The 12,520-nt window shown below is 44.9% G+C and overlaps 1 protein-coding gene across 4 annotated transcripts in view; it reads right to left on the reverse strand.

The window, feature by feature from the left end:
* The window catches only part of Clstn2 (calsyntenin 2), a 608,806-nt gene that overhangs the window by 514,722 nt on the left and 81,564 nt on the right, over positions 1-12,520 (reverse strand). The gene's annotated exons all lie outside the window — the stretch shown is intronic.

Below are 12,520 nucleotides of genomic sequence, written 5' to 3' on the forward strand. Positions count from 1 at the left end.
CTCATTAAAGACCAAGGAAAATGGACTACCTTCTAGGCCCTCTTCATCTCTTTCTTTTTAGCCTAGTAATGATGGAATTCATCATTTATCTGATTTAGAAGGTCAATGCCAAGGAAAAAGGAGGGCACGGTAGCCTGGGGTCAGCCATCTTGGGGAGCATAATTCATTCCGAGGTATAATTTCAAGGATATTACCCAACTCCCCATGTTCTCATTTGTATTAGGCATGATATTACCCATATAAAAAACAGCTATAAAGGCTGATGTGACATGATATGGAGTGTCTAGCACAATGCCTGGTACACAGCTAGCCTACTAGGTAGAAAATGACAATTTATTCTCCATGGTCTTATGGAGATCCTGCATTCTGCCATTCTTACAAACTACAACAGCTGACAGTTCTTGGTACTTCCCCGTGCTGTGACGGGCAGTGTGTTTTATCACTGAACAAAGAACAGAAGATATGACACCAAGGAGAAATGCTAAGTGAACCAGCTGAAATTGTGGCCTCTCAGGAATAGCTCCAGCTTTTTAGAATTCATTGTTGGGGGATTCTTGCCTTATGTCAGGTCTACCATCCAAAGATGGCTCTGGCTTAGATCTTTAGAGAGCTTGTGTTGGGTCAACATCATGATGCAGAGGTACCAGCAGATTGAGAATGGAAATAGGTTATTCTAAAGGGATCGGAGGGAAGAATAGATGTATAAATAAGAATGATTAAAACACATGAAACAATAGCTGAGGAACCCCCATGGAACTGGATCAGGCCCTTTGGATAACTGAGACAGTTGATTAGTTTGAACTGTTTGGGAGGCCCCCAGGCAGTAGGACCGGGACCTGTCCTTAGTGCATGAGCTGGCTTTTTGGAGCCTAGGGCCTATGCTGGGACACTTTGCTCAACCTAGGTGAAGGGAGGAGGGGACTGAACCTGCCTCAGCTGAATCTACCAGGCTGAGATGAATCCCCAGGGGAGTCCTTGCCTTGGAGGAGGTGGAAATGGGGAGTGGATTGGCGGGAGGGTGGGAGAGGGGGCAGGAGGAGGGAGGACAGGGGAATCTGTGGCTGATATGTAAAATTAAATTAATTTAAAAAATTCCTAACCTATAAAACCTTGAGAAATTTTTTAAAATATATTCATTTATTAAAATTTATTTCATTTTACATACCAACCCCAGTTCCCCCTCCCTCCCCTTCTCCCGCCTTCTCACCTCCCTCCCACTCTACTCCCATCCACTCCTCAGAGTGGGTAAGGCCTCCCATGGTAGTCAACAAAGTCTGGCATACCAAGTTGAAGGAGAGCCTAGCCCCTCCCCATTGTATCAAGGCTGAACAAGGCATCCCACCACAGGGAGTGGGCTCCAAAAAACCAGTTCATGCACCTGGGATAAGTCCTGGTCCTGCTGCCAGGAACCCCACAAACAGATGTCACCCACATTCAGCAGGTCTAGTTTGGTCCCATGCAGGTGCCTGGGCTGTCAGTCCAGAGTCAGTGAGCTCCAAATAGTACCGGTCAGCTGTCTCTGTGGGAAATTTTAGTTGAAAATTTGGAGATATTGTCATTAGAGTCATTATCTCATCTCCGTGTGCTTGTCTTCTGTTTTATTTTGGTTTCTGTTGCTGTGATAGAACACCATGTCCAAAAGTAGCTGGGGAAAGGGTCTATTTCAGGTTATAGTTGTAGTCCATCATGAAGGGAAGTAGGGAAGCCAGAGTAGGAATACAAGGAAGGACTCTGTAAGCAGGAACTGAAGCAGAGATCATGATATAATGATGCTTATAGATTTGGTCCTGCTGGCTCATTCAGCCTTATTTCTTGTGTTCCTCAGTATTATCTGCCTATGGTAGAAGTGACCTCAGGGGGCTGAGCCCTTCCACGTGAGTCATTAATCAAGAAAATGCCTCACAGACTTGCCTACAAGCAATCTGATGAAGTCATTTTCTCAATTGCGGTTCCTATTCCCAGAAGACTCTAGCATATGTCAAGTTGACAGAAAACTAAGCAGGACAACTTCTAAGCACATCATATCCATGCGTATTCCTAAGCCCTTAGTCCTGACCAAATTCTTAATTCATTAAGTCAAATAGTTATGAGAAGGCTCTTCTGAAGAGTTCACTGTGCTTTCTAGAAAATAACTTCAAATTTTAAATGCTGAAGTTAAAAACTCACATAAGGAACTCAGACCCTGAATTCATGGGCTAGACGCCCTGGTGGGTAGCTCTGTTTCTTCTCCAAACCTTTTGCAGATCTAAATTTAAGTGTTAATTTAAGAATACAGTCATACCATATGTATAGCAGACTTTCAGTCATAAGAAAAATCATTATTTTTGCTACCATTAAAAATGTTTTAAGAAAGTAAAATCAGAAAGGATAAGATTGATTTTTCCCAAAATATCTTCTACTTATTCCTACTTTTATTCTATGCAACTTGATAGACATTTAGAAGAATATGCTGGATTCTCAGAATGAGAATGTCCCAGACCTATAATGTTTGGTAGGCAGGAAAATGAAGAAATGGGCACAATTTTAAGATGTAAATCATCAGCATGACTGTGAAAGTATCTATACCAGGTTGTGTAGGATTCCAGGACAAGGCCTTGGCATGTCTGCAGTCATCCCCATTTTCTCTGTGGGATTGCTCTCTCCACCACACCTTCTGGCACAGAAGCCCCACATTCTTCCTCATTCCCAATATGCTATTGCCATTGGCTCTCCTCCAGTGGGCAGATCCAGGGCCTACCTTTCCCTGTCTAGCACACTATGTCATCTGTCACCTGCATGCTGGAGGATGTGCTCCTGAAGCAGCACTGCTGATATGGAACCAAGCATCAGATCACAGTCAAAGTCAAAGGGCCACATATCACTCTGGCTCCTCTCCTTCCTGTTCTCTGACCTCCATGTAAATAGAATATGTCTTGCTTGCTTCTCCTGGTGTTCTGCCTCTGTAGTAGTGACTAGAAGATACACTAATGGAAGACAGTCAGGGGCCATTCTGGCCCTTGGGCAGAGAGAGCTTCCTAAAGCCTTGGTTCACATGACACAAGCAGATAGATGCCCATCCTTTCTTCATACCTAGTACTCATTCCATTCTTGCAATTATCTCACCCATACTTTTATACCTGACTTGAATGCCTATTTCTGTCTTCAGTTTTTGATAGATATGATTTCCATCTGATGAAGATCTATGCAGACCCTGTGCAATATCTGCACTTTAATACAACAGCTTCCGCTCCCTCTTTCCACACTCCATATTCTCCATGCAAAATCTCTCAGGTCAAGTCTACACTGGATCGCAAGGGAGCTACACTGGGATCTGGGATCTATATAAAGGAAAAGATAGCCACCCTTGGGCATGAAATGAGCAGAGGTGGGCACATAGGTACAGTATTTCAAGGGGAGCACGCTAAGATGGTATAACCATATTACCCTTTATGAATCCTTGTTCTGTAAACCAACTGTAAGCTCTTAGGTATCACATATCCCTGACTATGAGAAGAGTGAGCAGTAGAGAAGAGAGAGCCTGTCACCATCTAATGCCACACTCAGTGCACCAGCCTGCCGTATCATCTAGCAGTTGAGTCTAAGGCCCTGATAGGTAGGAACTTCTGAAGAATGGGGCCATCCACCTCCCCTATAATCCCTTCCCTATGATCAATCCAAACAGAAGCCAGTAATGGGTCAATTCCTCAAGCTCACAGCAACCTATGACAGGGAAGGAGGCAGAGAAAAGATAGTCTATTCTATAAAGGCAAATGTTTTTGTCCATTTAGTTGTTTTCCACTCTCTGAATCTTGGGACACATTATACATACGCACCCCACAAAGCACAGACAGGCTCTGGTGATGTATTTGCTAGCACTTCCACATACTATTTATTTTACCTACTGAAATATCAGTTCTGTCTGGGAAGGATATTGGGTAGTGTTGGCTTTCATGCTCTGGGCATTTTCCCCCAAACAAAACCCTTCCTTATAAATCTGTGTCCACAGACTGACTTCAGAAAACATGTTAATAGTCCCCAAGTCCAATGTTTTCCATAGCAATATATCCACATGTCAAGAATACTAAGGTGTGGAGGTTTGAATTTATCAAACAGAACTCATCAATACCCTGAGAGTGAGACTGGAATCTTACTTTATCTATTCTCAACCCCTGAGGAGTAAAACAGGGGTGAGGAGCAGATCAGAGAGAGCAGATGGATCCAATATCACTCCCACCTCTAGGAGCTGGCCGAGCACTGGAAAGGTGGCTTGGTGGTAAGAGCACCAGCTATTCTTCCAGAGGAGCAGGATTCCATTTCCAGTTTTTGACATGATGGCTCACAACTGTAACTACAGTTCCAAGGGACCCAGCTCCCTCTTCCGTTCTCCATGGTACCAATATACAAGCAGTACAAAATCCATACACATAGAATCTGGCAGGACAGGGCTCCTGGAGTGACCAAGGTCCTTGACAGTGCTTAAATCCATACACACAGGACCTATCAGTTCCCAAATCATCTACCCCAGAGCCAATCATCATTTCCTTCCATGGCTCCCCAGAACTGTTCTATCCCATCCCATGTCCAGGAATGTACCATGTCCTTATCGCCATGAACCCATTGCAGATTCATGTGGAGTATCAAGTGACAGATGAGGCTACAGACTCCGGAGTGCCAGCAGCAGGAACACCAAAAGCTTCTTTTGAATCTTCTCTAAGTCCTCAGAGCCAGGAACTAACTCATTTCTGTCTGAAGTTATCTGAGACTAGACAAGCTCAACTGAGAAAATGCCCCCCATTAAATTGACCTGGAGGCAAGCCAGTGGGACCTTTCCATGACTGATGACTGATAAAGGAGGGCCCAGTGCACTGGGAGAGGTGCCCCCAACTGGGCAGGAGGGCCTGGGCTGTATAGGAAAGCCAGATGAACAAGCCAAAAGGAGCAAGCCCATAAGCAGTACTCTGCTTCAGTTCCTGCCCCCAGGTTCCTGATCTGGCTTCCTATGATGGTGGACTGCATTTAATCTGTAAGCCAAATAAACCCTTTCCTCCTCAAATTGCTTTTGGTCATGGTGCTTTAACACAGTATGAGAAAGCAAACTAAAACACCACTTACCATGGTAGGAATAAGAACATCCCTGGGAAGGAAGTAGAATGTCAAAAGCAACCAGCTGCCCCACTGACAATAACAGACACCACACATGGTTGTCCTGACTTAGTCTTATGTCTTACTTTGTCTCACCTCTTCAGATGGAGAAACTGAGGCACAGGGAACACACATGGCTGAAGGTCACAGAGCAAGACAGAATCCAAGCTCACTGCCTCCATCCCTCTGCTGTGGAAATGACTCACCTGCCTGAACTCACAGTTAGTGTGAGTCAGCATGTTACAGAAAAACATTTTTCTGAGCAAATTTCTCATTTCTAACATATCCAAGGCAATAAGCAGAGACAAACCCATTTAAAGATACAAGATTGAGGTGAGTTTCAAATTTTCCATCTGCAAACAAAACCCGAAAAGCCAAGAGAAAAACATTGAGAAATGCGGCCAAGTTTCCCAAGTAAGAAGACCCCAGAAAGGCTAGTTCCCAGACCTCCATGAGCCTCAATGTCCCATCTACTAAATGTTGAAAACTGACTGGCTTTTTCCATCTCTAAAATGCCTACTCTTGTTCAAATAATTGTGTACATACTCACTGTTTATCCTAACATATCAAATTCTTGGCACTGGGTACATTTATATAAACTGACAGCCACTACTAGTTAATGAGCATCAAACATATGCTGTGTATTTAACTGACAGTATCTTGAGGTTTAAAAGAATCTGTGAGGTTAGAATTACCATCATCCTCACTATATAAATATTAAAACTGAGACTCAAAGTACCTGATTTGAGCTGAGGTTTGAGCCTGTACTACTATAAACCAATAGTTTCTATCTCCTCCCCAGTCAGGCTCTTACGAGACCTAACTAACTTTTCTCATCTGAGGAGGCCATCATAGGAGCCACCTAGATCTCAGGTATCCCTGAGATACAGGGAACCTGTTAGGGGGAAACCTCCTTGAGGATAGGCTGAAGTTGCCTGAGCAGACTCATCACATACCCCCTGTTATCCATGGTGTTATCCATGGAGGAAAAATCTTGCTTCACACATCCAAAGACACTTATCTGGTACTGGGGTCCAAACTGTGGCTCAATTTGGAATCCTTGAAGGAAGATGGCACATTGCTCAGGCTGCCCATGTTTGTGAGGGACAGAGTGAAAATGGCAGGTAGAAATCTCAATAGGTGTGGTATAAAAAATTCCTTCACACTGAAACAATCATCCCAGGGGAGGCTCCTTAAGGCTCAGGGAGTAAAATGAATTTACATTACGCAAAGAGTAAACATCTCACAAGTCTCAGGATGCTCCTGAAACTTAGGATTCACAAAGTCCTTCTCCAAAGGTATATAAAATGCAAGGAGAGGAGACTGACCAACTTAGCTATCTGCCGTATAGCTTTTGTAATTAACACCCATGAAAGAGTGGGCTTTTTTTTATGACGTATCTGGTTTTGAGTCACTTATGCTCCTGAAACTAACTCCTCACCCATACCATTGTTAAGTCGTCAAATGAATCTACTAGTTCACTGAGGACTTGAGTGAAGCCATTTCTTTGGTCCATCATCAGTGCCCATAAGAAGTGAATAGACATGTGTTCACATCGCCCCAGGAAAAGCCAAACACCAGGGGAGATGCCCCAGTGTTGTGGGTCACTTTCACCTTAGAACATTCCTACCTCAGTAACACATTGTAGCATCCTGTTAGTAATAGCAAAGTAGCCAGCATATGAGGATGCCTAAGGATGGGTCAGAAAGTCTGGAGGGTACTCCACATTCATGCTCTCATTCAACCCTCACTACTTTGTAAAGTCAGTCATTATTGATGCCCATTTATCAGATGAGAATACTGAAACCAAGACTGGACATGCACTAGGGTTTGAACATGTCCTCTAAATTTTGTGGATTGATACTAGTATCACCAAACTTCTATGTTGTTAATGTTTAGAAAAGGAACTTTGCGGAGCAATTTGGATTAGATAATTCTTCCATATAGAGCATCCAGGATGGCTTTACCAGAGAAAAGGGGAGCTGAGTTTCCATATCTGCTGTGACTCTCCACATGCTGCCCACCAACTATGTAAGGGTGCAACAAGAAATTCCTCGTTAGATGTTGCTTCTAACTTCTAGGAATTTCCATCCTCCAGAAACATGTGCCAAACAAACTGTTACTCTTTATAAATCACCCAGTTTTCAGCACACAGTTATATCAACAAAAATCAGACTAAAAATGTTATACAGTTACAAAGCTGCTATGGTGGTCAGAATGGGAATGGCCACCATAGGCTCATATATTCAAATGCTTATGTCCCGTTGATGGAACTGTTTGGGAAGGATTAGAAGGTGCAGCCTTGTTGGAGGTGGGGTGTCATTGTGGTGGACTTTGAGGTTTCAAAAACCTATGCCACTTCCAGTTTACCTCCCCCATCCCCCTTCTATTTGTAGATAAAGATTACAAACTCTCAGCTGCTGCTCCAGTGGCATGTCCACCTGCATGTGGCAATACTCCCTGTCATGATGGTCATGGACTCTGACCCTTGGCAAATGTAAGCCCAAATAAACTCTTTCTTGTATCAGCTGCCTTGGTCATGATGCTTTGTCACAGCCATAGAAAAGCAACTAAGACAGCTGGAATTCAAAAACCAAGCAGTCTGGCTTCAGAAGATGAATAACTAACCTGAGGCTCCCTTCCTCGAAGCACCTGTGTCTCCACCTCTCCAAATATCCCTTGGACTACAGATAGAAAGAATGGCGGTACTGAGACCTAAGAGGGGGAATCCCAGGTCTGGTGCCTAGTGAGGACACATTCAGGCTCAGTACTTTCAACTTTGAACACCACTTTCCTTTGCCACTAGCCTTCTGCTAAGCAGCAGCACACTAAGATAAGCAGGGCAGGGAGTAGGCAGAGGAAAAGCCTCTAGGGAGAGCCTCTGGGTAAACAAGGAGTCTTGCATGGCACTCCTGTGGGTCTAGCACCAAGCTGCCTGGTGCTAGCTAGATCTCTTCTTTGGTCAGCAGAGGCAGCTCCAGCACCCACTGCTAACCAGCAAGTTCCTCTTCCCTAGCCTTGTCAGAGGGATGGGTGGGAAAGTTCCAACCTTGGCACTAATCAGCTTTATCATTGGGAAAGGGTATTCAGAAGGAGCAAGGGCCATCTAGGACCAAATATCAATTTAGGAACTCAGGAAAACTGCTTGGTGTGCACTGTTCCATTGAACTTCAGTGAGTGGCAGCATCAACAACAGTCCAGGGTTCCAATCCTCCCAGGATACATGTCTCCCAGTAACAGGAAGAAAATTCTATGAAAGGCAAACATTTTTTCTTTATGATTCCCCCCTACCTACCCACCTACCACCTCCCCACATTGAAGAAGTAATGAAAGGGTACTGAGAATTTTGCCTATGAATAGAGCTCAAACATTGGGAAGGCTGCTTTACATTCTTAATATTTGCTCAGAGAGTCTGGCTCGGGGCTTGCCCAAAGAGCCCCATAGCCTCCCTCCACCGGTTCAGGCATCACAATAAGCAAAACAATAGGAGTCTAAAAGTCACAGCAGCATCTTTTTCACTTTCCATGAGGGGCTAGACACTCTTAGATACACTGTTCAGACTTCCAACCAGCACTTCACACAGAAGCACTACAGGTCCTTCTGACAGTCTCTTCTCCACTTAAGGAGCCTCAGCATTCCCACTACTACCAGCACAGCCAAGACAAGGCTTAACACGCCTCACCTGCCAGCATTCAGCATCTTCTGGCCTTAATTTCGGCTTCACCCAGCACCTACCACTGCTGCCATACAGTTTGGACTGCTCTCTGCTGGGAGTGCTCCTGCATTCATCAATCCAGTTGGCACCTTCCATGGCTTATTCCCATCTCAAGCTTTGACTCTTCACACTTTTCCACAGGCCACCTACATACATCATACATGGATTTCAACTCACACCTACTCATGACACTACATTGAAACGTCTTCTGTCCCTCCCAACTCCAGTGCTTTGGGAATGGAGGCTGCCCAAAGGCTAACAGCAAAGGACAAATGGATGTCTATAACCACTTAGTGCTCTATAAAATATCTAAGTCCCAAAAGAAAAATCAAAATTAATTATGTTCTTGAGTTTGCTACATTGAATTACTTGGTTTGTTTTCAAATCTCACTTAAAAGTGACTTTGAGTCCTTTCTACTACAAGATCACAAGTGGGCCATGACATCAGTATAGAGACTATATCTCATGTTACATACAACAGCAGCTGTGGCCACTGGAGCAGGTCCATTCTTACATGTATTTATGTCACTACAGAGCCTGGGCTGTACTGGCAGATAGGACTGTATCTGGAGGGAAGGGACCCATTGGTTAGAGGGAAAGTCTGTGTACAGAAGAATAACAGTCCTTTCAGTGGCTCTCACTTGAATACAGAGACAGCTTGGAACTTGAGGCCTCTGCTTTGATCTCTTGGCCCAGCAGGTTGCTAGTCTCTATCTAGAGTCAACTATAGAGTGAGGGGCCACAAGCTTTGGGGACTCCAGCACCCCTGTGCTTCTCTTATCTCTTTCAGAGCTCTTTGGAGCTCCTTAGCTATCTACCAGTGACAATCTATTTCTCATTCACCACTTCCCAGTCACCCTGCCACCCCAATTTTTTACTCTGGTCAGAACACCCTGGCATGTGTCATGTTCTTCCAACATGGGGAGATCTGTATGCGGTTTCAGTGCACCCACTGTACAGCCTGAAGAATCCCATGCTCACTCTGGTCTGTGGTGTTCTCACTAGCAGGATGAGTGTACAAGATGGCAGTGCCGCCTTTTTGACATTCTCTCCCTCTAATCAACAAAAATGCTATCACGGAGATGGCCTTGTAAGAGCCCCCTCATCAGCCTCCTTGAACTTCAAAGCAAGGCACAGCTCATGGGTGAATTATAAGGCACAATGGATGAGAGTAAAACTTCTAGACTTGTGGAACTAGGGCCCTCAAGTGACTCCAAAGGATGTAATATGAACCCACTTACTGCAACCCAGGCACATATTAAAATCCCACCCCAACAGGCACACTCCTCCCCACACATCCCATCAGGGACCACACTGAAGTATCAGGTACACATGCACAACTGTCCCTGTGATGAAGGAACACTCTCACAGAACAGCACTGCCAGGAATCTGATGCTAAGTGCAGTGTCATGCTTGCCAATCTCATGATAGTGCTTCAGGCAAGCCACGTCATGAAGTCACCTATGTTGATACAGTGACTCTAGACTGCTTTTGCCCTCTCATTGGTGCTGTGGATATCACTCTGTATAAATAAAATGCTGTTTGGCCAGTGGCCAGGCAGGAAGTATAGGCGGGACAAGAGAGAAGAGAATTCTGGGAAGTGGAAGGCTGGGGGAGGAGAGACTGCCAGCTGCCGCCATGACAAGCAACATGTAAAGACACCAATAAGCCACAAGCCACGTGGCAAAGTATAGATTAATAGAAATGGGTTAATTTAAGATAGAAGAAGTAGATAACAAGAAGCCTACCACGGCCATACAGTTTGTAAGCAATATAAGTTTCTGTGCGTTTACTTGGTTGGTTCTGAGCATCTATGGGCCTGGCAGGTGAGAGAGATTTGTCCTGACTGTGGGCCAGGCAGAAAAACTCTAACTACACATTGGCAAGCATCTGTCAGTAGAATCTGCTTCTATAGTGTTGTATGCTAGTGTCAAGCCTCTTAGAAAGATCCAGATCCCATCAGCTCACAGGAGCATGAGTGGGCCACAAGGAGCAATAATTCAGGGTACTCAAGAGTGTGCAATAATAGCATAGCACTCAGGAGGCTGGGAAGGTCCACAGAGCTAACAAGGATGCTTCCCTCAAGGGTGGAGATGGAAGGAAACCATGACTACAAGAAGCACTAGGCATCACCAGGGAGGAGCACTGAGCCTCATATCATGAAAGTTATCATCTCACAGGGGAGTATTTTTTTCTCTGATTTGTATCTAAATATTAGGTAAAATGAGTGCTGGGTGGAGAAGGGCACACACGGGCATTTAAGTCATTTATAGTTTACATTTTTACAGCACAGCAGAGATCAGCATCCACTTTCCAACTGCAATTAGTAGACAGAGCAGTCTGCCAAGCTGCTGTGTAAATTGTGCCTATTAAAAGAATCTACACCATGTGATGATTGATCAACACCTAGGATTTATTCACTGAGTGAACAGCGGTTTTTACTTTTGCCATTACCCAGGGTGATCCATAACAATTTAGATAAAGTACTCTGACAGATGCATTCACAACCTAGTGTCAGAACCCTGCCTTTAGGGTGGCCGGACCGAAGAAGGGAAGAGGGGTTATTGATGCCAGTCAGAAGAGAGAGCCTGGAGCTCATCTGGTCTTGGGTCTGCCATCCTGAAGAAGGCTCCTATTACAGCCAAAGAGAAGAAGACACAGGTGTGGGGTTATCTACCCACAAACCCCACAATTCCCCAGAGTTTTCTTGAGTGAGAGCAGCAGGAAATATTAGATAGAAGGCTTTAGAGTGTGGAGATAAACAAAAAATACAGGATAGCCTTGAGAGGGCCTGGAACCTATTCCAGTGGGCCCTGACTGCCTCTGCCCATCTCTGCCCCAGGGTATTTATAGAAATGCCAAGAGGTGGAGCAAAAGACCTCCCCCCAGCACGGCCAAGTGCAGACCATCTCAGACACCTGCATTCAGGCCTGTGGTCCAATCATCCTTTTAGCAAATCTACTGGGTGAAGCCACTAGGAACCCAAAAATGGGCTCCCACACATGGGGTAGAGCTGTAGCCTGCCTCCCACCCAACCAGCAGCACACTGAGCCCATCTGCAGGCCTGTTTCCATCACTGTCTTCATCTGTCAATAGAAATGACCCAGCTGTCGCATGGGTGGAAAGAAAAGGCTTTGTAAGTTAAACTGAGAACATGATAAATGGACCTAGAGAGATGTCACTGTTCATAATTGCACATGTGGGTACATGTAAAGGGTTCTCCCTTAGCACACACATATGCATACACACAGAAGACTGCCTCTGCTGTTACCAACAAGCTTCTCTGCTTCAGGTTGGGATAACTCTTTTTCCTTCCTCTTCTTTTTCTTGGCTGACACCAGAAGGTGGTGAACACTTGTTCCTAGTCAGGTGACAGGCACTGCTATTCCTCCTCAGTATTGCCAGCATAGAATGGCCTCAGGAGGGCACTGCAGATTTTGTTCTATGGAAAACCAGCTCAGTGAAAGCAGGGATGAACTCTGCCCACTCCACAGGGCTCAACTCCCCCCCACACACATATCCATTGTCCCCACTTCTGATCTGTTTCCTGGGAGATCCCACAGGATGTCCCAGAGGCTCCTCCTAATATGACACGCCACATAGAAAGCCCACTTTCTTCCATAAACTACTGCACCAACCTTTCTCATCTGTGATTACTGTCATTTTTACCACATCTGTATTCAT

Source organism: Onychomys torridus, chromosome 7 (assembly GCF_903995425.1).
Source record: "Onychomys torridus chromosome 7, mOncTor1.1, whole genome shotgun sequence".
In the NCBI taxonomy this organism is placed as follows: domain Eukaryota; kingdom Metazoa; phylum Chordata; class Mammalia; order Rodentia; family Cricetidae; genus Onychomys; species Onychomys torridus.